Source organism: Gymnoscopelus braueri (genome assembly GCF_963280865.1).
Source record: "Gymnoscopelus braueri genome assembly, chromosome: 22".
In the NCBI taxonomy this organism is placed as follows: Eukaryota; Metazoa; Chordata; class Actinopteri; order Myctophiformes; family Myctophidae; genus Gymnoscopelus; species Gymnoscopelus braueri.
In genome coordinates this window covers 25672907-25700368 of record NC_137624.1, presented here as the reverse complement: position 1 = coordinate 25700368, position 27462 = coordinate 25672907, and the positions used below count along the sequence as shown (strand labels likewise).

Below are 27462 nucleotides of genomic sequence, written 5' to 3'. Positions count from 1 at the left end.
GCTATAGCTATTGTCCTCCTATACTGTATAGCTATACTGTTAGCCAGTTTGGGGGGGGGGGGCACGTAAACCGATGTCCTGAGACTGCCCCTGCGTGTGTGTGTGTGTGTGTGTGTGTGTGTGAGAGAGAGAGAGAGAGAGAGAGAGGGAAACCAACCTAAATAATGGCCCATTGTATTATGAGAGCACAGTTTAATCTGAGCTACGGCTTGGTCACAGATGGTCTCACATGGAGAAAGAGAGAGTTTGTGTGTGTGTGTGTGTGTGTGTGTGTGTGTGTGTGTGTGTGTGTGTGTGTGTGTGTGCGTGTGCGTGTGCGTGTGTGTGTGTGTGTGTGCGTGTGCGCGTGTGCGTGTGTGCACGCACGCCAAAATGACCTTATTGTACTTTTGCATTGAACATACTTTGGTTTCACAAGCACTGAACATGGGCTCCATTTTCAATGATGTTTCAAATCAAGTATGACTAATACTTATGTTGTGTCCCCCCACATATTTTTGCTGTTTCCGACAGTTCACTCATAAATATACAAGTGTAAGATGACATTGATAGTAAGCACTTCCACGAAAGGTGGCTGAGATGGTATTGTGTTTCCATTTGACTGACCATCAGGGACTAAATAGTACAGCCTGGATCCCATAGACCAGAGGAGTTGCCACCTTATGATTGGTTTAGTTGGTTGTCAAGTAACTGCTGACATGAGGATACAACATTAACCAAATGTTTAATGTACTTTGTGGACAGCAACTACAATGAGAGAGGTTGCCTGTTTGTTGAGGGAAAAGTCGTTTTCCTTTGAAGTCACAAAGGTCAACATGGACTGAACACCTGTTAGACCCATTAAAACTGGGAAAGCATCTGTGTCATTTTATATTTTAGTGCTGGCTATTCAAAAATAGCTATAGATATACAAGCTCAAAGAGCTTGTACATCTGCAATTTTTGAACATTTTTGAAAAATCTTGAAAGTATTTGAAAAACTTTGAATAATTTTGAATTACGAAACAGTTTGAGAACTATTGATTAAGAAGGCATATGTAGAATCTGAATGGGTTAAGTGGTCAGACAGTTGGGTGGACCGCAAACGCTTGTTTTGATATTTAAAAGTGGGCCCTGATCCAGAAATGGTTGGGAAGATCAGAGGGGGAATGTCTACTAAAACCTGATTTATACTTTGGCGTATGCCCAAATGGACAGTATGTTCCCTTGTGATCATCTCAATTAGAATGATGTACAATAACCTTGCATGTAATACGTTGCAACAATAAGTGGAACAATAAAAAAATCTATGCTATGATAATGGACATACTGTATCAGGGGATTAGAATCTCCTCTGTAGGAAGACTGGCACATTGCTAATTAAACAAGATATGAATTCTAGAACCTATTTATATTTCATATGTAATGGGATTAATTTGATATACTGTCATAACAATACAAGCTAATTAGATTGTTCAGTAAGATGAAAGGCATTGTGTTCTTTACTTTCTATATTTATGCCTTGACTACAAACAAAGCCCATATGCCCATAGGTCGCGACCCGGCCCTACCCATCCCATCTGATGCCATCGTCAATAGCGGAACCACTAATTAAGTCAATTTACAACTCACATTACAACCCACACGTCAATAAAAGGCTGAACACTACATCTTCATACGTCCTCAAAATGGACTTTCAGCTGCCTTTTAAAAGCCATTTTACAACATGCTGACAAGTCAACGGGAACCCATTGATTCCATCTCGTCTTAAAAGGAGAGGTTTATTGGGTTTCCGGAAAACATTAGTCCTTACTAGGTGATTGTATCTGACCGTCGTGGAAGAGAGATACTCATGTTTTGTACTTCTTTTGTAAAGGTAGGGTAAGTGATATGGGCCGCTATGGGCTATAGTTTCAAACATTGGAACTATCTGATTGAGATACGAGCATTTCCGCATTCCATTCTTACAATGGGAGTCCACGCTAGTGTCGTCACTCTCATATTATATCACGCTGGTTTATCCTGTATCCTGTACATGTATTAGTTCTCTCTCCTGATTGGATCACACACCGACCTGGACCATTGATAAGCTGCCACGCAGGGTCCTTCCTGTGTTCATTCACACTGCGCTGCTCTGATATTACTCTATGATCTCAAACCGAGCATGATCGGATGACGGACGATATAAATGCATGGTTTTGTCTGGGTTTTCAAATTGCTCCACAATTGACCAACCCCCCCCCCCTGGATCGACCAGTCGATCTTAAAGACATGGCTCTCGAACAACTGGTTGAGGCAGTCTCAGGCCCATGGACTCAAGAGTGTGGTATTAAGACCAAAGATACTGTATATTCTGAAGCCCTATTTTTTGGGGGGGGGGAAATAGCAGATCTACAAGCGCACAATAGGGCATTCACAACTAATGGTTTTTACTAGTCGACATTTGACCACGTACTAGTCGACTAGTCGACTAGTCGACTAGTCAAAATTTACATTAAAAAAAAATTTAAACAAATTAAAAATGTGGGGGGGGGGGGGGCATTGTTTTAATTCCATCCTACTACTATATTACTATTATTATTATCCTCCTGCCCTTATTTTTATGGCGTTTTAAGGGAAGCGCTTCTGGCACAGCAGCGTCTCCAAGGATCCCCATTGCCCAATAATAGGCTTTTATTGGGCATACTTTTGACCCCCTTTTGATAAAAAATAAAGTCAGGAGGATAATAATAATAGTAAGATGGGGCATTACTATGGCATTAAAACAAATTACATTTTATTTATTTTTTTAACTATTCAACTAGTACCAACAAAGTCGACTAGTGGTTATACTAGTCGACTAGTCGACTAGTCGACTAGTTGGTGAAAGCCCTAGCGCACAATTCTTTTACATTTTTTAACATGTTTACATATAATGACATGTGCAAAATAGGGCCGCCAAGTTGTAAGTGGCTACGAATAATGTGGTCTATCCTCAGTACAGTGGTACGTATAATATTTTCATTCCGCTAAATGTTTGAGTGTTCAACAAGATCTCCTTATGGGAGATCAGAGATGAATGCAACAGATCGGAATGTCCTGTAACAGAGTCAAAAACGTGAGGAGTACAGAACAACCTTTTTTTGTGCTAAAACGGCCAAAGTCACTGCACATCCTGGGCTTTATTCTTAAGACTGATGAGGTTATAAATCTCACCCCTCTCACACAGAAATACACACCGTTCCATTTGTGCGCTCTCAGGGTTAAATCAACACTGAGAATTTTACACTGTAGATTGAGAAACAGTGCTCTAGCAACTATTTCCCAACCAAAATCCATCTAACACAACCCCCCCCCCCCACCACCACCTCTTACACAGTAGAACGGCTGTCTGGTAAGGCCAGTGGAGCATAACGAGCACAACTCTTCTCTAAATATAACCTCGGTACTGGATGTGTGTGTATGCTTGTGTGCGTGCGTGCATGCATGTGCGCGCATGTGTGTGTGTGTGTGTATGTGTGTGTGTGTGTGTTAGGGCTTTCTTTTTAATTTGTTTTAATGCCATAGTAATGGCCCATCTTACTATTATTATTATCCTCCTGACTTTATTTTTTATCAAAAGGGGGTCAAAAGTAGGGGGTCAAAAGTATGCCAAAAAAGTATGCCCAATAAAAGCCTATTATTGGGCAATGGGGATCCTTGGAGATGCTGCTGTGGTAATGTGCTGCTGTGCCAGAAGCGCTTCCCTTAAAACGCCATAAAAATAAGGGCAGGAGGATAATAATAATAGTAATATAGTAGTAGGATGGCATTAAAACAATGCCCCCCCCCCCCTAAAAAAAATAAAAACGTTTTTTCCTTTTTTTTTTTTTTTGTAATTTCTTTTAAATGTAAATTTTGACTAGTCGACTAGTCGACTAGTACTTGATCAAATGAGTCGACAAGTAAAAATCATTAGTTGTGAATGCCCTAGTGTGTGTGTGTGTGTGTGTGTGTGTGTGTGTGTTATTTGTGTGTGTGTGTGTTATTTGTTTTAGCTCCTGCTCATTTGATTTTGCTATTTTGTCTCATCTGTTTAAAGAAATAGGTAGCTGATATATTGCACTTTTACCTTAGGCGCTAGGTATACTCTTGGTTGCTTGTTTTTGCAGAAAATGCACTTAAGACTTCTGGTGATTAGTAGTTTTCGTTCCCTACCTATGTTGAATGCACTTATTGTAAGTCGCTTTGGATAAAAGCGTCTGCTAAATGACTGTAATGTAATGTAATGTGTGTGTGTGCGTGTGCGTGTGTTTGTATTACTATACTTGTGAGGGCCACATGTACCCCGCACGTGTAGCTGAACAAAATAGACATTGTGAGAACAAGAGAAATAGTTGTTTTATGGTTAATAAAAAGAGATTTAAGGGAGTCAGGCTTACGATTAGGAACAGATTCAGGTTGGGGTTTGGATGGGACATTTAGAGGGTTAGATTTAGGGCTGAAAGGGTTGGAGTTATATCTGATTTACACTTTAAGATGAGCGCAGGTTAGGGCATTCACAACTAATGATTTTTAATAGTCGACTCATTTGACCAAGTAGTAGTCGACTAGTCGAAATTTACATTTTAAAAAAAAATTACAAAAAAAAAGGGGGGGGGGGGCATTGTTTTAATGCCATCCTACTACTATATTACTATTATTATTATCCTCCTGCCCTTATTTTTATGGCGTTTTAAACGGAACGCTCGTCCCAAAACACACTGACCCATTTTTTTCGCGGACCGAGGCCGCCGGTTTAGACCCGGGGCAGGGTGCTCTGGGACGACGGTTCTTCTTCTATTACATTTCTGAATGGAAAGAGGTGCAATGGAGAACCGGTTTGACGGCGAAACTGGTTTTCTAATGGCCACTCATTAACAATTCGTCCGAATGCAAATGAGCCCCATTTGAAAACAAAGGCGACTTATAGGGTGAGGGGCTGCTAATGTTGTTATGTTGATTTTTTTGTTGTTTCCCCCTGGCGGATCTTGCCCCTACACAGGGGCAAGCAGGGTTTACACAGACCGGGCCATGGCCTCGTTGGCCCCAATGACCGTACGCCTCTGGCGCTATGAGCTTGTATATCTGCTATTTTTGAATAGCCAAAGAATACCACAATGGTTAAAGTGGTTAAAATGATTGTAACGGACGCTATATTAACTTATTTCGCTGGGGACCTCCCCGGTACCCCGCCAATGACCCCTGGGGTTCTAGATATATTATATATAACTCTATGGTAAGTCCCTGCGACATACTGTACTAGCCACATGTCCAGGGGGTGTACTTGTACATCATGGCTGGGCTGGGGGAATGGATTTGTACAGACAGTACATCAAGCCTCAGCTATACAGAAACAGCCTATGGGCCACATGGCTCGGCGTGGGCTTACTTTCTTACACTAATAAGTTCATGACTTGCACGGAATAATATTAATAAATAAACCTGGGGAGTCTATAAATAGCTGTGAACTATTCTTGGCCCAGTCCGTTTTTAGACTCTGAATCAAGTCAAATCCGAGAGGTGAAGACATTAATGTTGTTCTTAGTGGACGTAACCTGTCTTCTCAGCAGCGCAGCCCCCCGGCCGCTTGTTTTCAGCAGATCCCCTCCCCTCCCCTCCTCCAGCCACGCTATACTTCCTTCCTTTTTATTACTTTATTTCAATGGTTCCCAAAGTTGGGTCCGGGGACCACCAGGGGTCCTTGAGGGTGTTCCAGGGGGTACACCGCAAAATGAGTTAGTAATGGCACAAAATATTTTCAGATGGGGGTCTGCAGCCAAATACTATATACATTTGGGGGTCCTTAATTGACATGAAAAAGCTTGAGAACCACTATAGTATTTTTATATGAAAACAAACGTTGGCATCTGCAGTGTGTTGTGGACTCAGACAGTCTTATGTTTCCCTTCAGGGCAACACTCTCTCATTCCATTTACTACCGTCTTGTTGCAACACGACACGTTAGACCTCTGCTTCCTGACATTGTGCGACGTGACCTTGTGTGTGTGTGTGTGTGTGTGTGTGTGTGTGTGTGTGTGTGTGTGTGTGTGTGTGTGTGTGTGTGTGTGTGTGTGTGTGTGTGTGTGTGCGTGTGTGTGTGTGTGTGTGTGTGTGTGTGTGTGTGTGTGCGCGCGTGTGCGTGTGCTTTAGGGCTTTCACAACTAGAGATTTTTACAGATCGACTAATTTGACCCATTGGTAGTCGAATAGTCGACTAGTCAAAATTTACATTACAAAAAAATTTACAAAAAAAAAAGGGGGGGCATTGTTTTAATGCCATCCTACTACTATATTACTATTATTATTATCCTCCTGCCTTTATTTTTATGGCGTTTTAAGGGAAGCGCTTCTGGCACAGCACCACAGCAGCGTCTCCAAGGATCCCCATTGCCCAATAATAGGCTTTTATTGGGCATACTTTTGACCCCCTTTTGATACAAAAAATTAAGTCAGGAGGATAATAATAATAATAAGATGGGCCATTACTATGGCATTAAAACAAATAAAAAATAACTTTTTTTTTTTTTTTTTCAACTATTCGACTAGTACCAACAAGGTCGACTAGTGGTTATACTAGTCGACTAGTTGGTGAAAGCCCTAGTGTGCGTGCTATATGGCCACAGTTGGACCTTTGCAGACTCAATGTGAAAAAGCCATATGATATCATATCATCGCTATCAGGTGGAAACCTTCTGCGTCCAAAGCTGTTACTTTTCAGAAAATGGGAAAAAATGCCATGGATCCAATGCAGTGATTATTTAGTCATAAGCTCTTGTTAATACTTTTAATTGGTTATTTTTTTTATAAAACCCACAGACACACTTAACCACTACTTTTGTGTGACACTGTAGTATGACGAAGTAGGGCATTCATTTACAAAAAAAAACAAGGTTTCTGTCTGACAGCAACGATATGCTAAGCTGACCCAGAGTCCACCACTGTACGTGTCTGTGTTAACGTGGAAGTAGAGAGCAGACAGGTCAACATGTCAGAGGAGGAAGGATAGGAAATCCTGAATAGGAAATCCTTGCTGTCGGGTGGAAACCTTGTATGTCCAAAACCGTTCCTTTTGTATTATTATTTTTAAAAAATAGTGAAAACTTACAAGCTCACGTTGCATCTACTTTTGTGAGACACTCTTGTATGGTGAAGTAGGGCATTCATCCTATATCAAAATTGCCTAGAGGCTGGGTAGACTGTGTACCGCGGTCCTAAACGTAATATCCAGACCTGCAAGGTGCACCGTTGCACCGATCCGCACCAAACTTGGCACAAACACTGTTCAGGGGGGTCTTCCATGAAAATAGTCACACAGAAAAACCAAAATTGCAAACATATGGATATGGGGCTACAGCAGCGTTAACACTTCAAATGGCCATAACTCTGTGACCATTGCTCTGATCAGGGCAATATAGGGCTGGTTTGAAGGCCGCACAGCGGCCTGAAAATGTAGTTCACAAAAAAAACATGAAAAGTTGATATATGGATTTACAAGGTTTCTGCCTGACAGCAACAAAATATGACAAGAGAAGACTTACTTCCCTTTGCAGGAAAAACCCTGCGAGGTTCATATTTATTTCCAAGATGAATGGGCATAATGTCTGTCTGTCTGTCTATGCATGGATATACCAACAAAACTAGCTTTCTTTGCAGGGGATGGAGCCTTAACCTGCCTCTGTTATGCCTATACTGTATATCTGTTATTATACCTGTATAGTCCGTCATAAAAAGGTGTCTCACACCGAAAATAGCCGATCTACAAGCTCACAACATGTCACATCATGATGTCATGATGTGACTCTGTTGTACGACTAAATATAAATGACTACATAAACGGCTACAATGACTGTTTTCTATTTTTTATCACTACAAAAGTTCTGCCTTCCAGGGTTTTTTATAGGGTATCTACATTTGATATAATGTATTATTACTGCAATGTTGAATTCATGTATACTGCAATGAAACTTGGCAACCTCATTTCCCGATCGGGTTTTGGTAAAGCCGGCACAGATCTGGAGACTACGTTGCAAACACAGCCTTTCCCCTATTGTGACAGGATAAGAAGCAGGCTCCTCTCCTGGGGGCAGTAGAACAAAAAAAACAGATGAAACAGCATGGAAATAGATCTAATACAGCAACATGGACGATCTGAGTGAGGCAGGAAGAATGGCTCACACTGTAAGCTGACTAATATCCATCCATCCAATCTGCTGTCACTGACTGAACTCACTTGTTGAATTCTTCCTGTTGACATGAGGGGAAATGTGAGGCAGTCGATCTCAACTGAAACATTAACAGCAGATCTACAAGCTCATAGTGCGGCACCGAGTGTCGCACTACGAGCTTGTAGATCTTGCAGAGCAAATCTTTTAATAGGTTTTTAAGCGAAGTTCTTTAAAGTAATACTAGGTAACGTTTTCAACAAAACTAAAGTTAAATTGTATATCTTTTGCGAGTGGCAAAAGTTTCACAACACCCACTCCGTGAATTTCACCCCCGGAAGCCTTTTATTTATATATTTTCTATTGAACGTGTACGGGGGGGACTTTCCCGGGAAAATGACGTTCCTGGCCAACGTCATGACGTCGTGGCCGACGTCCTCAGGAACTACCGCAACGGTTTCCTGTTTGGCCAGGAACTACCGCGCTATTAACAAAAAGGAACCTCACGCTGATTTTAAGATAATGTAGGATTGGAAGATCGAAAAAGAACAGAAAAAGAAAGCACAGCTCATGGTAACTAATGCTCCACTGGCTAAGAGAAACGATCCGTAGATAGTATAAAACAATTAAAAGATCGCTTTTTGAAACGCTTCCGGCTTCCGGTGAAAACGAATGGAATTCTGGGTAATCGAGGACTAGGGAAATTGTATGCAGTGACGGTAGTGACCAGCAGAGGTTGCTAAAAATCGTTAGTTGTGAATTTGCATTGTACAACTTTAACTAAAATCTTTGCTTCTGGGGATTCTACAAATGCCATCTAAATCCTATTTTTTTGTGTTGATGAAATTGATATCCCGACTTGAAAATGTATTTCTTCTGAGATGGAGAGACCCCTGTTATTGAAAAAACACGTCTAGAGCAATGATTGCTCCGGGAATATAGAGCCATTCAATCCTTAATTTAACCAAACAATATCAATTACAGCAGCTTTAATGTTCAAGATGGTCTCTCACACACAGGAACTCTGTGACCTACAGACAGGATACCGACTCATTCATCATGGCATGAGCGTGCGTGTGTGCGTGTATGCGTGTGTGTGTGTGTGTGTGTGTGTGTGTGTGTGTGTGTATATAGGTGCGTGCGTGGGTGTGTGCATGTGTTTTTTCTCCTTTAATCGGACCCTCCTCAGCCCACTGTTATCCAGCCCCACTTAGGAGACGGCTGCTTCCTGTCAAAATACTTCCGGTATATCACATGACAGGATGTTACTGAACAATGTTCACACAACAACACTCCGTCCTCATAACCCCCCCCCCCCCCCTCCATGAATGCCATGCCGGTTATCCATTTATAATGTTATCAACATTCCTGCGGGGCTTTTCCGACCAAAGGATGCCCTGTTGGTATGAAACTTGGTATCTTTGATCCTTTTGCGTGTAAAGTCCTTGCAGGACGGATGCTTGTGAAGCATTCTTGAAAGAGTGACGCAAGGTATTTAGAGATATGCAAGCACCGCATGGCGAATTAGTAGCTATGGCGCGTCATCCAGCTTCTGAAAATTAATCATTCTTACCACGGCAACAGCAAATGCGTCTGTGTGATATGCATGCATGCGGGTTTGTATGCGTGTGTGCGTGCGTGTGTGTTTAAGGGGAGTGTTTTAAGCCAGTGATTCTCAACCTTTTGAATTTCAAGGACTACCTGCTTGATATGCATTATTTATGCCACAGATACCCTTTTTCTTTATCTCTAGGCCACCAAGAGCCAGGAGGCTAGCGGCCTCCGGCAGCAGCGGCGCTCACCCCGACGCTGGCCTCGCCATGGGCTCCATGGCGTAGGTGGTGAGCGCAGGCCCAGGCATGGGCCCACCGCTACATGCTGCTCCACGTTTCAGCCGGTTTTCCGGTTTCGCGTCTCATGACCCTAACCAATGGAATATTGTAGCCGGGAGTTCATGTGTTGTGCTCTGTGCGTCGCTAGAGGGCGATGATATCCCATAAGTAAGCATCTTACTACGGAACTAACAAAACTGGGGTTAACTACGTAACCCCTAGTTTTCTAATAAATGTAGTGGAGTAAAAGTACAATATTTGCCTCTGAGATGTAGTGGAGTAGAAGTAAAAATAGGGGTTACGTATGTAACCCCAGTTTTATTATTTCCGTAAGTAATGTACTTACATATGGGATAACATCGCCCCCTAGCAATGCACAGAGCACAATACATGGACTCCCGTTGCAATCTTAATGGATAGGGTCCTGTGACGCAAAGCCGGTATTCCGGAAGGGGTATAAAACCCCCCGCGTCATTGGGATACGCCCTCTGAAAACTTCACCTCTGCCCGCCACAAATGCGCACAGACAAATACGGAAATAATAAAACTGGGGTTACATACGTAACCCCTATTTTTATGTCTTTCCTTCGTAATGTACTTACATACAGTATGGGACACATGCACGCCCCCTGGGGAGCCACATGCCCTAGACCCTAGCCACCCGCACGCCCTTGGCCCCAGGACCCGCCCCTCAGGCGAGACCTCGGCCTCATGGGCACCCCTCTGGGCCAGGACGCGGAAAGGTTCCAGAAGGAAACAGGCCCTGACAGACCACACAGTCTGCCTCATCCCCATAGTGACATGAGAACCAGGACCTCCTCTCCCCCGGACCCAGCCTAGCCGGTCCAGGGGAGGCTTAAGAGGAAGAACAAGCAGGAAGAGAAGCATGCCCCTAGGCTTGCCCATCACTCCCCTGGCTTGAACCAGCCGCCATACCCAAGACTGTGTGCGCCATCTTGGCACACAGGTGGCCGAGCGTACTACTGTATGCTTTCCCGCATGGAGCTGATCCCTCCAACGTTGGAGAAGGTCAGGCTCCAGGGCCTGACAGTCCTGCTGGTGGCCCCAGCATGGGGCGTGTGGAGGTCGGAGATTACTCCTCTCCTCTGCGACGAGCCGTGGCCTCTCCCTCTGCTCAGAGACCTTCTGAGACAGGGAGGGAACGAGGTGTTCCACGAGAACCCCCAGGAGCTAGACCTGTGGGTCTGGCCCGTGAAAGGGCGACCTTGAGCTCGAAGGGGTTGCCCCCTGATGTGGGGGCAACCTTTTGAATTTCAAGGACCCCCTGCTTGATATGCATTATTTATGGAACAGATACCCTTTTTCTTTATCTCTGGGCCACCAATCTACACGGTAAAATTCTCAACTTTTATTGTCACATTCAGGTTTACAGGTGTACGGGCACGGTCACACCAAAGTATGGTTGCCCGGCCCACTGATAAACTCATGTTGTGCGCGGCCGACAGTTCTTTGCAACCAACGCATTCTAAAAAACGGAGTAGCTCGCAGAGCATTCTGTCCCAATAACCAGTGACCCACCTGCCACTCACTTTCAGGGCCCTTCCCGTAACCACCTTCGACTCACACTATTGGACAGAGGGGGGAAATCAGCATCTGTCTCCAGCATTTATCTGCTTCAAATAAACGCAAAGGTGTACGCCACACACGGAAAGATGCTCGGGACCATCAAACCTGCACGATTCTCATCGAAAAAGCATTGGCAGATTCCGCCCCATATAGGCAGTGGTGGAAAAATTACAAAAATGTTTTACTTAAGTGAAAGTATCAATACTGCAATGTAGAAGTACTCCGTTACAAGTAAAAGTCCGTAATTAGAGATTTACTTGAGTAAAAGTACAAAAGTATTGGTATCAAAATGTAGTTAAAGTACCAAAAGTAAAAGTACTAAAATGTTTGAAAATAGCAAAATATTTTCAAATAGCCTAGGTAGAAAATAGGGCTAAAGTGGTTAATGTATGTTTTATAATGTAATATATTTATATCTGCAAAGTAACTAGTAACTAAAGTTTTCTAATAATTGTAGTGGAGTAAAAGTACAATATTTGCCTCTGAGATGTAGTGGAGTAGAAGTAAAAATAGGGGTTACGTATGTAACCCCAGTTTTATTATTTCCGTAAGTAATGTACTTACATATGGGATAACATCGCCCCCTATAGCGATGCACAGAGCACAATACATGGACTCCCGTTGCAATCTTATTGGATAGGGTCCTGTGACGCAAATCCGGTATTCCGGAAGGGGTATAAAACCCCCCCGCGTCATTGGGATACGCCCTCTGAAAACTTCACCTCTGCCCGCCACAAATGCGCACAGAAGGGGTTTTCGGTAAGTACATTACTTACGGAAATAATAAAACTGGGGTTACATACGTAACCCCTATTTTTATGTCTTTCCTTCGTAATGTACTTACATATGGGACACATGCACGCCCCCTGGGGAGCCACATGCCCGCCTAGACCCTACCCACCCGCACGCCCTTGGCCCCAGGACCCGCCCCTCAGGCGAGACCTCGGCCTCATGGGCGCCCCTGGCCCTCTGGGCCAGGACGCGGAAAGGTTCCAGAAGGAAACAGGCCCTGACAGACCACACAGTCTGCCTCATGCATCTAATGGACAGACCCCAGTCTTCCCCATAGTGACATGAGAACCAGGACCTCCTCTCCCCCGGACCCAGCCTAGCCGGTCCAGGGGAGGTTTAAGAGGAAGAACAAGCAGGAAGAGAAGCATGCCCCTAGGCTTGCCCATCACTCCCCTGGCTTGAACCAGCCGCCATACCCAAGACTGTGTGCGCCATCTTGGCACACAGGTGGCCGAGCGTACTACTGTATGCTTTCCCGCATGGAGCTGATCCCTCCAACGTTGGAGAAGGTCAGGCTCCAGGGCCTGACAGTCCTGCTGGTGGCCCCAGCATGGGGCGTGTGGAGGTCGGAGATTACTCCTCTCCTCTGCGACGAGCCGTGGCCTCTCCCTCTGCTCAGAGACCTTCTGAGACAGGGAGGGAACGAGGTGTTCCACCAGAACCCCCAGGAGCTAGACCTGTGGGTCTGGCCCGTGAAAGGGCGACCTTGAGCTCGCAGGGGTTGCCCCCTGATGTGGGGGCAACCTTTTGAATTTCATGGACCCCCTGCTTGATATGCATAATTTATGCCACAGATACCCTTTTTCTTTATCTCTGGGCCACCAATCTACACGGTAAAATTCTCAACTTTTATTGTCACATTCAGGTTTACAGGTGTACGGGCACGGTCACACCAAAGTATGGTTGCCCGGCCCGCTGATAAACACATGTTGTGCGCGGCCGACAGTTTTTTGCAACCAACGCATTCTAAAAAATGGAGTAGCTCGCAGAGCATTCTGTCCCAATAACCAGTGACCCACCTGCCACTCACTTTCAGGGCCCTTCCCGTAACCACCTTCGACTCACACTATTGGACAGAGGGGGGAAATCAGCATCTGTCTCCAGCATTTATCTGCTTCAAATAAACGCAAAGGTGTACGCCACACGCGGAAAGATGCGCAGGACCATCAAACCCGCACGATTCTCATTGAAAAAGCATTGGCAGATTCCGCCCCATATAGGCAGTGGTGGAAAAAGTACTAAAATGTTTTACTTAAGTAAAAGTATCAATACTGCAATGTAGAAGTACTCCGTTACAAGTACAAGTCCGTAATTAAAAATTTACTTGAGTAAAAGTACAAAAGTATTGGTATCAAAATGTAGTTAAAGTACCAAAACTAAAAGTACTAAAATGTTTGAAAATAGCAAAATATTTTTAAATAGCCTAGGTAGAAAATAGGGCTAAAGTGGTTAATGTATGTTTTATAATGTAATATATTTACATCTGCAAAGTAACTAGTAACTAAAGTTTTCTAATAATTGTAGTGGAGTAAAAGTACAATATTTGCCTCTGAGATGTAGTGGAGTAGAAGTAAAATAGGGGTTACGTATGTAACCCCAGTTTTATTATTTCCGTAAGTAATGTACTTACATATGGGATAACATCGCCCCCTAGCGATGCACAGAGCACAATACATGTACTCCCGTTGCAATCTTATTGGATAGGGTCCTGTGACGCAAATCCGGTATTCCGGAAGGGGTATAAAACCCCCCGCGTCATTGGGATACGCCCTCTGAAAACTTCACCTCTGCCCGCCACAAATGCGCACAGAAGGGGTTTTCGGTAAGTACATTACTTACGGTAATAATAAAACTGGGGTTACATACGTAACCCCTATTTTTATGTCTTTCCTTCGTAATGTACTTACATATGGGACACATGCACGCCCCCTGGGGAGCCACATGCCCTAGACCCTACCCACCCGCACGCCCTTGGCCCCAGGACCCGCCCCTCAGGCGAGACCTCAGCCTCATGGGCGCCCCTGAACCTCTGGGCCAGGACGCGGAAAGGTTCCAGTAGGAAACAGGCCCTGACAGACCACACAGTCTGCCTCATGCATCTAATGGACAGACCCCAGTCTTCCCCATAGTGACATGAGAACCAGGACCTCCTCTCCCCCGAACCCAGCCTAGCCGGTCCAGGGGAGGTTTAAGAGGAAGAACAAGCAGGAAGAGAAGCATGCCCCTAGGCTTGCCCATCACTCCCCTGGCTTGAACCAGCCGCCATACCCAAGACTGTGTGCGCCATCTTGGCACACAGGTGGCCGAGCGTACTACTGTATGCTTTCCCGCATGGAGCTGATCCCTCCAACGTTGGAGAAGGTCAGGCTCCAGGGCCTGACAGCCCTGCTGGTGGCCCCAGCATGGGGCGTGTGGAGGTCGGAGATTACTCCTCTCCTCTGCGACGAGCCGTGGCCTCTCCCTCTGCTCAGAGACCTTCTGAGACAGGGAGGGAACGAGGTGTTCCACGAGAACCCCCAGGAGCTAGACCTGTGGGTCTGGCCCGTGAAAGGGCGACCTTGAGCTCGCAGGGGTTGCCCCCTGATGTGGGGGCAACCTTTTGAATTTCAAGGACCCCCTGCTTGATATGCATAATTTATGCCACAGATACCCTTTTTCTTTATCTCTGGGCCACCAATCTACACGGTAAAATTCTCAACTTTTATTGTCACATTCAGGTTTACAGGTGTACGGGCACGGTCACACCAAAGTATGGTTGCCCGGCCCGCTGATAAACTCATGTTGTGCGCGGCCGACAGTTTTTTGCAACCAACGCATTCTAAAAAACGGAGTAGCTCGCAGAGCATTCTGTCCCAATAACCAGTGACCCACCTGCCACTCACTTTCAGGGCCCTTCCCGTAACCACCTTCGACTCACACTATTGGACAGAGGGGGGAAATCAGCATCTGTCTCCAGCATTTATCTGCTTCAAATAAACGCAAAGGTGTACGCCACACACGGAAAGATGCGCAGGACCATCAAACGCGCACGATTCTCATTGAAAAAGCATTGGCAGATTCCGCCCCATATAGGCAGTGGTGGAAAAAGTACTAAAATGTTTTACTTAAGTAAAAGTATCAATACTGCAATGTAGAAGTACTCCGTTACAAGTAAAAGTCCGTAATTCAAAATTTACTTGAGTAAAAGTACAAAAGTATTGGTATCAAAATGTAGTTAAAGTACCAAAAGTAATAGTACTAAAATGTTTGAAAATAGCTAAATATTTTCAAATAGCCTAGGTAGAAAATAGGGCTAATGTATGTTTTATAATGTAATATATTTATATCTGCAAAGTAACTAGTAACTAAAGTTTTCTAATAATTGTAGTGGAGTAAAAGTACAATATTTGCCTCTGAGATGTAGTGGAGTAGAAGTAAAAATAGGGGTTACGTATGTAACCCCAGTTTTATTATTTCCGTAAGTAATGTACTTACATATGGGATAACATCGCCCCCTAGCGATGCACAGAGCACAATACATGGACTCCCGTTGCAATCTTATTGGATAGGGTCCTGTGACGCAAATCCGGTATTCCGGAAGGGGTATAAAACCCCCCGCGTCATTGGGATACGCCCTCTGAAAACTTCACCTCTGCCCGCCACAAATGCGCACAGAAGGGGTTTTCGGTAAGTACATTACTTACGGAAATAATAAAACTGGGGTTACATACGTAACCCCTAATTTTATGTCTTTCCTTCGTAATGTACTTACATACAGTATGGGACACATGCACGCCCCCTGGGGAGCCACATGCCCTAGACCCTACCCACCCGCACGCCCTTGGCCCCAGGACCCGCCCCTCAGGCGAGACCTCGGCCTCATGGGCGCCCCTGGCCCTCTGGGCCAGAACGCGGAAAGGTTCCAGCAGACAACAAAGTCTGCCTCATGCATCTAATGGACAGACCCCAGTCTTCCCCATAGTGACATGAGAACCAGGACCTCCTCTCCCCCGGACCCAGCCTAGCCGGTCCAGGGGAGGCTTAAGAGGAAGAACAAGCAGGAAGAGAAGCATGCCCCTAGGCTTGCCCATCACTCCCCTGGCTTGAACCAGCCGCCATACCCAAGACTGTGTGCGCCATCACTGATGCCGCCACATCCAGGCTGTAACAGGCTGCAAAGGTCAAAGGAGACGACCAGTTCGCCGCAGAGCATATCTCCTGCATCGACGCCCCTCTGTAGAGGGCCCAAGATGCAGCAGCACCCCGAGTAGAGTGGGCCCTCAGTCTCTCCGGGACTGCCGACCCACTACTCTCATAGGCCAATCTGATCGCTTCCACGATCCATTTGGACAAGGTCGGTTTAGCCACCGCCTTCCTTTGGTTAGACTGACCAAAGGAGACGAACAGCTGCTGCGACCCACGCCCGGTCGCTGTCCTCTGGCAGTAAAGTTTCAGTGCCCTTACTGGACAGAGACAGTGCAACCGCTTATCCTCCACCGACGCGAAAGGCGGTGGATGGAAAGCCCCCAACTCAACTGGTGCCCTAGCCACCATGCCAGTCTTAGACACAAACGCCAAGTTGGGTTTCAACAAAACCCTCTTGCCGTCGTCTGAGAACCACATGCAGTCCGGGCTCACGGAGAGCGCCTGCATGTCACTGACACGTTTGGCCGTACACAGAGCCACCAGAAGGACCGTTTTGAGACTCACTATCCTCAGATCTGCAGTCTCAAAAGGTTCAAAAGGAGGACGGCAGAGTGCATCCAGCACTACTGCAAGGTCCCACTTCGGGAACAATGGCCTGTTAACCGGCCTGGCCCGCTTAGCACCGGTCATAAACCGGCACACCAGCGGATGATGACCCACCGTCTTGCCATCGAACCCCTCGTGGCAAGCGGAAATGGCCGCCAGGTACACCTTGATGGTGGAAAAGGCCAAATCCTGGTTCAACCTGTCTTGTAGGAAAACCAGGAGGCTGCCAACAGGCGCCTGTTCTCGTGGAACACCTCGTTCCCTCCCTGTCTCAGAAGGTCTCTGAGCAGAGGGAGAGGCCACGGCTCGTCGCAGAGGAGAGGAGTAATCTCCGACCTCCACACGCCCCATGCTGGGGCCACCAGCAGGACTGTCAGGCCCTGGAGCCTGACCTTCTCCAATGTTGGAGAAGGTCAGAGAGGAGTAATCTCCGACCTCCACACGCCCCATGCTGGGGCCACCAGCAGGACTGTCAGGCCCTGGAGCCTGACCTTCTCCAACGTTGGAGAAGGTCAACCTCCCCGCCTCGTCTCGCCCGCCATCTTGGGGAGGTTGAGGGAGGCGGCCATCTTGTCTCTCCTCCGTCCTACAGTGGCGCTTTGATGTCATCTGCCGGACGGAAGAGAGAACTGACGTGACCTGTGTAGGATTTTTGCGTTTACCTGGGGCACTCGTTCTCCTTGAAAGCAATACGTTTGAGACATTTGATTCAGTGCAATTGGTTTCACTACCTGCATTTGATTCATTATGTTCATTGCATGCACAGGGTCTGTCCCAGCAGTGTTCGGAATGTCGTTCAAATGACAAACCGAACACTGTGGGCTCATTAAAGAATAGTGAGGACGGGGCTCCCCATTCGATTCGGGGAGCGATCCGCCTCGTTCTTTGACAGGAGAAAAAATGAGCGTTTGTGTAATTGGCAATACTTTTATTCCACACACAGGCTGCACATTTGTTACACATATTGGTGGGACCACAGGGCGGTAAAACAACTGAACCTTGTCCATTGTATGTAGCGTCTCTGTTAGTCTCTTTGCACCCGAGGAGCCGCCCTTGGCTCTGTCCATCGGGGCCAGATGAGCGCCAGTCCCAGTCCAGTCCCAGTCCCAGCACAACACCGACCTAGTGGCGAACAGATTGTCTGCCTTGAGTGGAAGACTGAGCAGCCCCGCGGCCAAGGTCGTCTTACACTCAGCGGCGAGGTCGAGCCACTTTGCTCTCTCCAGGTCCGCTCAGAGAGACATGGCCCGGCCCGTCCAAATTACTCCGTTGCAGGTGCAGAGGATGGAGATTTGCGTCAGTCTTTCGAGCTCCTTCGCATCCTCAACCCATTCGGTGTGGATCGCCTCTGCGGACTTCTTCCCCAGGGGCTTGTCCACCAGCTCCTTGAGTCTTGCGGCGGCCGAACCTTGGAGGAGTGCCACGGCGTTGAATGCTTTAGCTGCTGAGCCCGAGGCCTTGTAGAGCGTGTCTTGGCGCGGTCAGCGAAAACTGGCTTTTCCTCCGCTGCCAACACGGAGCCAGTCTTCGCCTCCTCGATGCCGCTGGCCAGGGTCGGGTCCATTGGGGGGAGGTTAGCGACCCCCAGTTCCGCCTCGGAGGAAATCTCGACCACGAAGCCTAGCTTCTCTGGTTCCTTTTTCCCCTACTTCCACGAGTACTGCAGGGCCCCTCTGATGCCGCTGGCCTCGGGGAGCAGTTTTGACTCGACTTTTCGGGGAGGGAGGGGTGCCAGTCCCTGGAACCCTGGAATGGGGACCCCGAAGGACACCTTCATGGCTTCCACAGGCTGTTCCAGGCCGCACCTGGCGATGGCCCACTTGAAGATGGCCGAGACGGGTTCGGAGGGCTCTTTGTCCGCGACAGAGGCCTCTGCCGCTGGCCTAGGAGGATCCGGGCTGGACATCGTTACCTCCTGGACCTCTTGGTAGGAGGTGATCTCCCCCTCATCATCCTCTTCCCCACCTTCGTCAATGACGTCGTCTGCTCCGTCGAGCTCGTCGCCGTCGGAGTAGATGCTACCGTCCGGAGTCGGCGTGTCGCCCCAGGCGGGGAGGGAGGCGGGTGGGGAGAGAGGAGCGCCGCTGTCGTGGTGGGGCCCTCTGGCCTCGACAGCACTGGCGAGGACCGGCGACGAGGTTAATGCCCCGGAGGCAACCTCGCGCCGGACCATCCTGGTAGCACCGCTGGACTTCGGAGCGGCTCGTAGTGGTGGGCCCATGGCCCCAAGGCCTGCGCTCTCCGCCGACGCTCTGAGTCCCATGGCGAGGGGAGCGTCGGGGAAAGCGCCGCTGCTTGACGAGTCCGCTAGGTCGGTGGCTCTGTTGAGCCGGTGCTCCAGCTGGTGTACCGTGAAATCCTCGCAGGGCTTGCACGCATCCTCGTCACCGGCGAAGTGGCGTGCGAGGAAAGCGTGGTTAGACCCCAGGCAGGATATGCAGAGACGGTGTCGGTCATCTGCTGCGACGAGGAGGCTGCAGCCTGGTCGGCCGCAGGCCCGTGGCGCCTCCATTCCTCCTTCTCCGACACGTGGCGAGAACAAAGGCTAGGTAGCTACCTAGCCTAGCCGTAGCTGTTAGCTTCTGGCCTTGCCTGCTAACAGCTTCTAAGCTAGCTCGAAGCCTCGTGTTATAGAAAACGGAGAGGATAGGAAAGAAAGTAAAATAAAGATGCAGAATAAACACGGGAGTGTTTTAAAACGAAACGTTTACTCAAAAATACCCGTAGAGAAACACAAGTGCCCTCGCTTTGGGATCAGCTGGATTTTCGAGGACGTTTCTCCGTAGATTGTGGTTTGGCTCGTGCGCATTCGCTGGGCAGAGTGAAGTAAGAGGGCGTATCCCAATGACGCGGGGGTTTTATACCCCTTCCGGAATACCGGATTTGCGTCACAGGACCCTATCCAATAAGATTGCAACGGGAGTCCACGTATTGTGCTCTGTGCATCGCTAGGGGGCGATGTTATCCCATATGTAAGTACATTACGAAGGAAAGACATAAAAGTATAGACAATTGGAAATACTCCGGTAAAGTAAAAGTACCTTAAAATTGTACTTAAGTACAGTACTTAAAGGAGAATTTTGGACTAAGTTTTTCTTACCTTTTCTATGACGTTATGATATCTTAGGATGAATGGTACAGTAGAAAAATGTCATAACTCGATCCCTGATCCGCCACAGCCTAAAACGTGCGCGGATAGGCCTTGCGTTAGATCGCATATTTTAATAGCTTTTTTTTTTTTTTTGGGGGGGGAGATCTGATGTTCATAGTGACAGAACACTGTCAAAAAAAATAAAATAAAAAATAATAGAAGTCGCGCAAGACGAGATTGAAATCTTGAGATTTCAATCTCGTCTAGCGAGACGTAGGTTTTTTTCTTCTTTTTTTTTTGGTTGCATAGTGTTCTGTCACTATGAACGTCAGATCTCACAAAAAAAAAGAGGAAAAAAAGCTATTAAAATATGCGATCTAACGCAAGGCCTATCCGCGCACGTTTTAGGCTGTGGCGGACCCTGGATCGAGTTATAAAATGTTTCTACTGTACCATTCATCCTAAGATATCATAACGTCATAGAAAAGGTAAGAAAAACGTAGTCCAAAATTCTCCTTTAAGTACAGGGGCGGCAGTGGCTCAGGGGTAGAGTGGCCGGGTAGAGTGAACTGGAAACCAGTTCGATCCCGGGCTAGGGGGCTCCCCCAGAGTTAGTGTCGAAGTGTCCTTGAGCAAGACGCTGAACCCCTAATTGCTCCCAATGAGCAGGTTGGTGCCTTGCATGATTCCTCCGCCATCGGTGTATGAATGTGTGTGTTAATGGGTGAATGTAATGCACAATCTATGTAAAGCGCTTTGGATAAAAGCGCTATATAAATGCACCATTTACCATTATACTTGAGTAAATGTACTTAGTTACTTTACAACACTGCATATAGGTAAAATATATGTGTGACCGTGCCCTAAACCTGTAAACCTGTGATGTGAGGAAGAGAAAAGAAAAGAAGATGGGGGAAGGGGAAGGGGAAGGGGGGGGGGGCGGAGAGCAAGGAGAAAAAGAAATCAAACAGCAAAGAGAAACATGTCGAGGCAAAAATGTCTGCAAAGATACGAATGGAACCAAATGGATTTGGTTCCATTCACGGGTCCATTTGGTTCCATTCATACACTCTCAAGAGTTACAGACCCGTAGCAGTCTCTAACCCGCAAGGGTCCATTTGGCCGTTGGTGGTCCACAGACCCCAACGTTGATAACCAGTGTAGTAAACCCCCCCTCCCTCCATCGTCGTCTGACCTGTGCGTCTATTTGCAGTGATGTGAATCTGCAAAGGTGAAGTTCTGCCCTAAGCTGCTTGGTGAAAACCCCCATAAGCTCTTCCAGAGGAGCGTATAGCGTATGGAATGGAAGGGTAAATATGGAAGAGCGAGCGTCAGGAATGGTGCAAACCAGATTCCAGGCGTGACGGTACAGCCGTGGAACGATGCGGCACGTCCACTCGCTCGTGACAGAGGTCACACTAAGAGGTCACCGCTTCGACTCCCTGTAGAGGCTAAACAACACCTCCGCCGTCATGGAACAACCGACTTAACTGCACTGGTGGAAGAAGCACTCCCCTTTCTTTTTTTGCTTGAGTAAATGCAGCAATAACACAATGTAGAAATACTCTGTTGCAAGAATTAAATACATTTAAATAAATGACTAGTTAAAGTACAAAAGTAATACAAAAGTAAAACAAAAGTAGTACAAAAGTAGTAAAAGTACCAAAGTTGTACAAAAGTACAAAAGTAAAAGGACTTATTATGCAGAATGTCCCATTTAAAAAGTTTGCGAACCAGTGAAATAGATGCAAACCACAAGCCTTTTTATAACTCCTCAGATTTCGGAGAAAGACAGTGTGCGTTATTTAATCATGCACAAAACTCCTATTCACGAGCATTACTTGGCAGTTGTTTGGCGTCCAAATATAGTGTCATGTCCCCACAGCTTAACACGGGGTCGGTGGGTGAAACAATGGCACTCTTCAAATTCCATTTTTTGATGACGAAGCCACGGATTTAATAAAATCATTATTTTAACTTGGGTTATGGGAAAATGTCTGAGATTGGTTTCAAGAGTAGATAACTTGATTTACACTGGTTTCACGAGCTGAATGTACTTTTTCATAACCCCAGTCCCTCTCCCTGAGAGATATGTGATTTAATACTATTCACATCCACTCTTAGGTGTTCCCACCATAGCTATTTTTAGTTTTAAGTGAGTTTGTCGGTCTTGTCCAAATTCAGCAAATGGACAGCATCAGTGATGTAAAGTAACTAAGTACCTTTACTCAAGTGCTGTAGGACTTCAGTACAATTTTGAGGTACTTTTACTTGACTTTAGTATTTCCATTTTTCAATACTTTATGCTTCTACTCCACTACATCTGAGAGGCAAATGTTGTATTTTTTACTCCACTACAATTGCTTGATAGCTTTAGTACAAGCTATTTTGTAGATTTAGATTATTACAAACACAGGACATTAACCACTTAAAACCTATTTTGTTGGCTATTCTTCTTCGGCTATTCAAAAATAGCTGATCTGCAAGAATTTTTAAGAATCTTGAAAAACAATTTTGGAATCATTTCGAAAATACAAATATCCTGGGTTAAAGGTAGGTTCCACCGCGTCTCAAGCCCAAATCAGACTGGTCCGGTGCATCTCAGGAGTAAGACACATACAGCAGATAAGAAGATAGCAGTGTACTGTAGCAACTCGGACAGTTGAAGCCTTTTCTTCTTCAACTTCAATCTTCGTCATGACCTGACTAAGATTTAATAACATCGAAACGTCTTTCCTGTCTTGCAGCTCAGCTACATTAAAGCAAAGGCTTCAACTGTCCCAGTTGCTCCAGTGCTTTCTTCTATCACAAATATTCTCTTATGGTGATCCTAGCCTGGCACTAAATATTTTCAGATGGGGGGGGGTCTGCAGCAATTTGGGGGTCAAGCTTGAGAACCACTGGTGTACATTCACAATATTCAAGGACTGAGATATTTTAATTCTTTCCCTCTCATGTCCTCTTCCTTTCCAACTTCCTCCCTCGTTCTGTCCGTCATTATCTTCCTTTCTGCCTTTCTCTTTCGTTCTGGCCTTCATCATCCTCCAGGAACTTGTGTGTGTGTGCGTGGGTGCGTTCGTGGCTATGCACACTTGTGGGGTATTTGCTGACGGAAGACCACTAGCTGGCATGCAGCAGAAGTACACAGCACCTTGCATAACATGTATGTCATCCAGGAGAGTGTCAATTCAACTCTGAGAATGTAAAAATGTAACCAAATGGACCCGTTCCATTTGGTTCCATGTGTACACTCTCAGAGTCGCAAATGCATTATCCGCATGCATGCGCGTGTGTGCGTGCATTCATGCATTTGTGTGTGCGTGTGTGTTCTGTATCTGATGATCATGATATAATCACTTGTTTTTGCAGTAATACAGAAGCCATATTGCCAATGGTTATGATAATAACCACATGCATCTGGGCATGCGTCCAGTAAGTGACAAGCCATCTATCTAGCTGTATATACAAGTGCTCTGCAACGCTGATGTAATTAGTCGCTATGCCGACCAGTGGCACACATGCATTCAATCACCCAGACGAGCGTATACGGCAGATGAAACCAGCGGCCTTCTGGATCATGTCCTGTATTGGCGCAAGCATCACGGAGGTGGTTTTGTTGTAGCCGCGTTGCTGTGGACACCACACACAACCCTGTGCCAGGTTATGACAACCCTGTGCCAGGTTATAATATAGTTACACACACAGGGGCATTAACCCATTAAGACCTGAGGTCGATTCTACAAATGCCTTCTAAATCAGAAGTTCTCAAACTTTTTCGTGCCAAGGACTCCCAAAATGATATGCAATTGGCCGCGGGACCCCCATCTGAAAATGATTTGTGCCGGGGACCCCCAGAAGAGAACATTTGTGTAAAAAAAAAAGCAACATTATTCAAAATCTTTCTAACACTTTCAAGATTTCTTCAAAAATGTTCAAAAATAACAAAGTGATGCGCTGTGAGCTTGTATATCTGCTATTTTTGAGAACCACTGTTCTAAATCCTAAGTTTTCTCTGAAAAAAAGTATGTTGCTATATATATATAGCTAAAATCTAAAATAACACAGATGCTTTTCCGGTTTGAATGGATTAAGATGGCTGCAGAGCATGGCACTGATGAAAAAAGACGTAGTGGAAAAGTTAACATGACATTGAGCCAATATCTGTTATGAAAGAATGTCGTCATCACTCCTCTGCACAATGTCTGCATCTTATGATAATGATACAAACACACTCCTTTTCGGGGTAATATAGAAGCCATGTTGCCCATGATTATATTATATAACCCATGAATCAGTACCATAACCAGTACCTATAGTCACACACCTCATGTGGAAGAAGTACTGACATGTTTTACTTAAGTAAAAGTATCAATACCACAATCTAGAAATACTCTGTTAGAAGTAAAAGTCCAGTATTCAAAATGTACTTGAGTAAAAGTGCAGAAGTATTGGCATCAAAATATACTAAAGTACCAAATGTAAAAGTACTCAGTTCAATATGTATTAAAAATATTTTGAAAATAGCAGATCTACAAGCTCACAAAGCATCGCTTTGTGACGCTTTGTGAGCTTGTAGATCGGCTATTTTCAAATAGCCAAAGTACAGTATTATATAGGGCTGAAGTGGTTAATGTAGCCTACTGTACGATTTTTGTGTAATAATATTTAAAATCTTCAAAGTAACTAGCAACTTTTTCAAATAATTATAGTGGAGTAAAAGTGCAATATTTGCATCTGAGATGTAGTGGAGTAGAAGTAAAAGTATAGAAAATTGGAAATACTCAAGTAAACAAGTAAAAAAAAACAACTAAACCTTATACTCAAGTACAGAACTGTACAGAAATGTACTTAGTTAATTCACACCACTGCTCATGAGTACCTTATTTGGACTTGTAAATGTAATCCTCATTTACTCATCCTCATCAGCTGTATTAGCCCTGGGGCTGATAACCGTTAAACCAATGGCTAGTAGCTGACCAATCAGCATAAGCTACTGCATGCTGAACTGTCAACAGCAGAAGGAAGTCATGGTTGCTATGGCTGCTGCATTATTGCTCCAATGCCGCTTTCTCGCCGTGTGTGATAAAGAACCATTCATTGTAGCCTTTGAATTGCCTTCAGCCCTCACTCATCATATCCATTGTACGACATGGCAACATCTGAGTTTCTGTAGTGAATGCATCCTGTTTGTTCCCACACTCCATCACTAGCATAGTTCTTTAGCTAATTCACTCGTCTAGGCAAAGAATCACACACAGCCGAACGCTTGCCAACAAACAAATAGGGCAGCATTAGCTTCATTAGCTTTGGATTAGCCAGCGTCTGTGAAGGGGATTTGCAAAGGGTGTTAATGTATTTATTGTAAGAGGCTGAAATCGTGCGAATAGTTGGAAACGTATATAATGGCTCTTTTCCACTAAGAACAGTAACACAGAACCTTCCACAGCCTGGAACTTTACAGAACCTGTGAAGTTGTGATGTTTTATTTTGTTTGAGTTACCATTACAACCAGAACCACCCCGGAAAGGAAAGGTACGTCTGCTAACCCCTTAAAACAGGGAAAGCATCAGGTGTCATTTTAGATTTTAACCACTTTAACCATCATTTTATACTTTGTCTATTCAAAAATAGCAGATATACAAGCTCATAGTGCGTCACTTCGTACCGCACTATGAACTTGTAGATCTAATATTTTTGAAAAATCATGAAAATGTGTTAACTAAAATCTTTTCTTCAGAAGGTACCTGCCCTGGAACAAAGTATTTTGAGATGGGGGTCCGCGGCCAAATACATATAATTTTGGCATGTAAAAGTTTGAGAACGTTTTTCAGAAAATTGTGGTGAGCATGAAGACTGGCTATTTTTGCTATTTTTGAAACAGTTTGAAATCATGAGTTCAGGGTTCCTAGAACTCAGGCTTAGTGCTAATTCCTGAGAATGGACCAAATGAGGTTCTGAGAACCGTATCTGAAACAGAGCTGTAGTATATGATGGCATCAAACCCTTAACCCACAACCCGTGAAATATGTTACTCGGAACGGTACGGTTCACTCACTGTACAGTAGTTCTTGTAGTCGAAAAGAGCGAGAAGAGATAGATTTGGGGGGAGAAGGACAGAAGGAGACAGGCCTAAACGCCCCACTAGTCGCCCCTAGGCACTCCTTATGCCTGACCAGACCAAGGTGGTTTGAACCAAACAACATTACCGTCCTCAGAGTCCCATGCTCTCACTCCTTCAAAAAACGATTTGAGAACGTTTAGCACCTACTGTAGATGTTTCTTGGTCTACTGTATAGCCTACTATGTGTAGATCTGTGAATTGACCTTGTCTGAAGATTGAAGCCCGTCACGGTCAGATATATGAGTCAGTGCTCGGGTGGTGCAGTGGTAAAGTCCCTGCCCACCACCACGGAGGTTGTGGGTTCGAAACCCACCGTGGTGCATCCGGCTTTGACGCGTGTCTATTTGAACACAATTGGCCCGTGTTCGGGGAGGGAAGCCGGGGCGGGGAGGGTGATATTGGTCATTGGATGTACTACTACGGGCTGGGGTGGCACCTGTCATTGGGGAGTGTTGGGCGGGAGGAGTTGGACGAAGACCCTACATCCTCACGGTGGGGGCTCCTTACTGGCAGGTGAGTCAGTAGGATACAACACAGCAGTGACAACACAGAAATGAGTGTGGGGGGGAATCAATTGCGCAATGACTAAATTGGGGAGAAAAAGGGGGTAAAACATTATTGTCTACTCTAAAATAAAAAAAAAGGAAAAAAAATTACATCTGAAGCAGGTGCGCCAAAAGCGCCAGCTTCCCCGTTTCACGTCCATTATATGGGAGAAAACGGGGTGAGTTGCGGTGCATTGTATGTATGATTATTTTCAATATTTTTGCAAATCTTTGCCCTAAATGTCCAAAAAAGGGAAAGGCCAGGTTGAACGTGGTTAAAAGAGGACATCAACGTGGAAATATGCCATTTCTGTTAATTTTATCCAGCTGTTATCAAGTAGATGAATGGAACTATTATGTATTATAACGATTAACATATTTGCAATTAGCCCAAATGACTGAAGCTCAAATAGAAATCTACTAGTGCACAACGCATCGCTTTGGGACACGGTGTCAGCTTGTGGACAGGCTCTTTTGTTTTTAGTGAAAGTATAAAATGATAAAATATGGCCTGTTATGGTCATACTACATTATGTATTTTTATTACTGCAACTAGTCATTGTCCAGTCATTTCTTTGTATGTTTTAGTTATTTGTCATATCTCATAGCAAAGCCTAAAAGGC

At 45.5% G+C, this 27462-nt stretch overlaps 1 protein-coding gene across 5 annotated transcripts in view; it reads right to left on the bottom strand.

Annotated features, from left to right (window-relative positions):
* Positions 1-27462, bottom strand: part of rgs3a (regulator of G protein signaling 3a) — a 245639-nt gene that overhangs the window by 29627 nt on the left and 188550 nt on the right. The gene's annotated exons all lie outside the window — the stretch shown is intronic.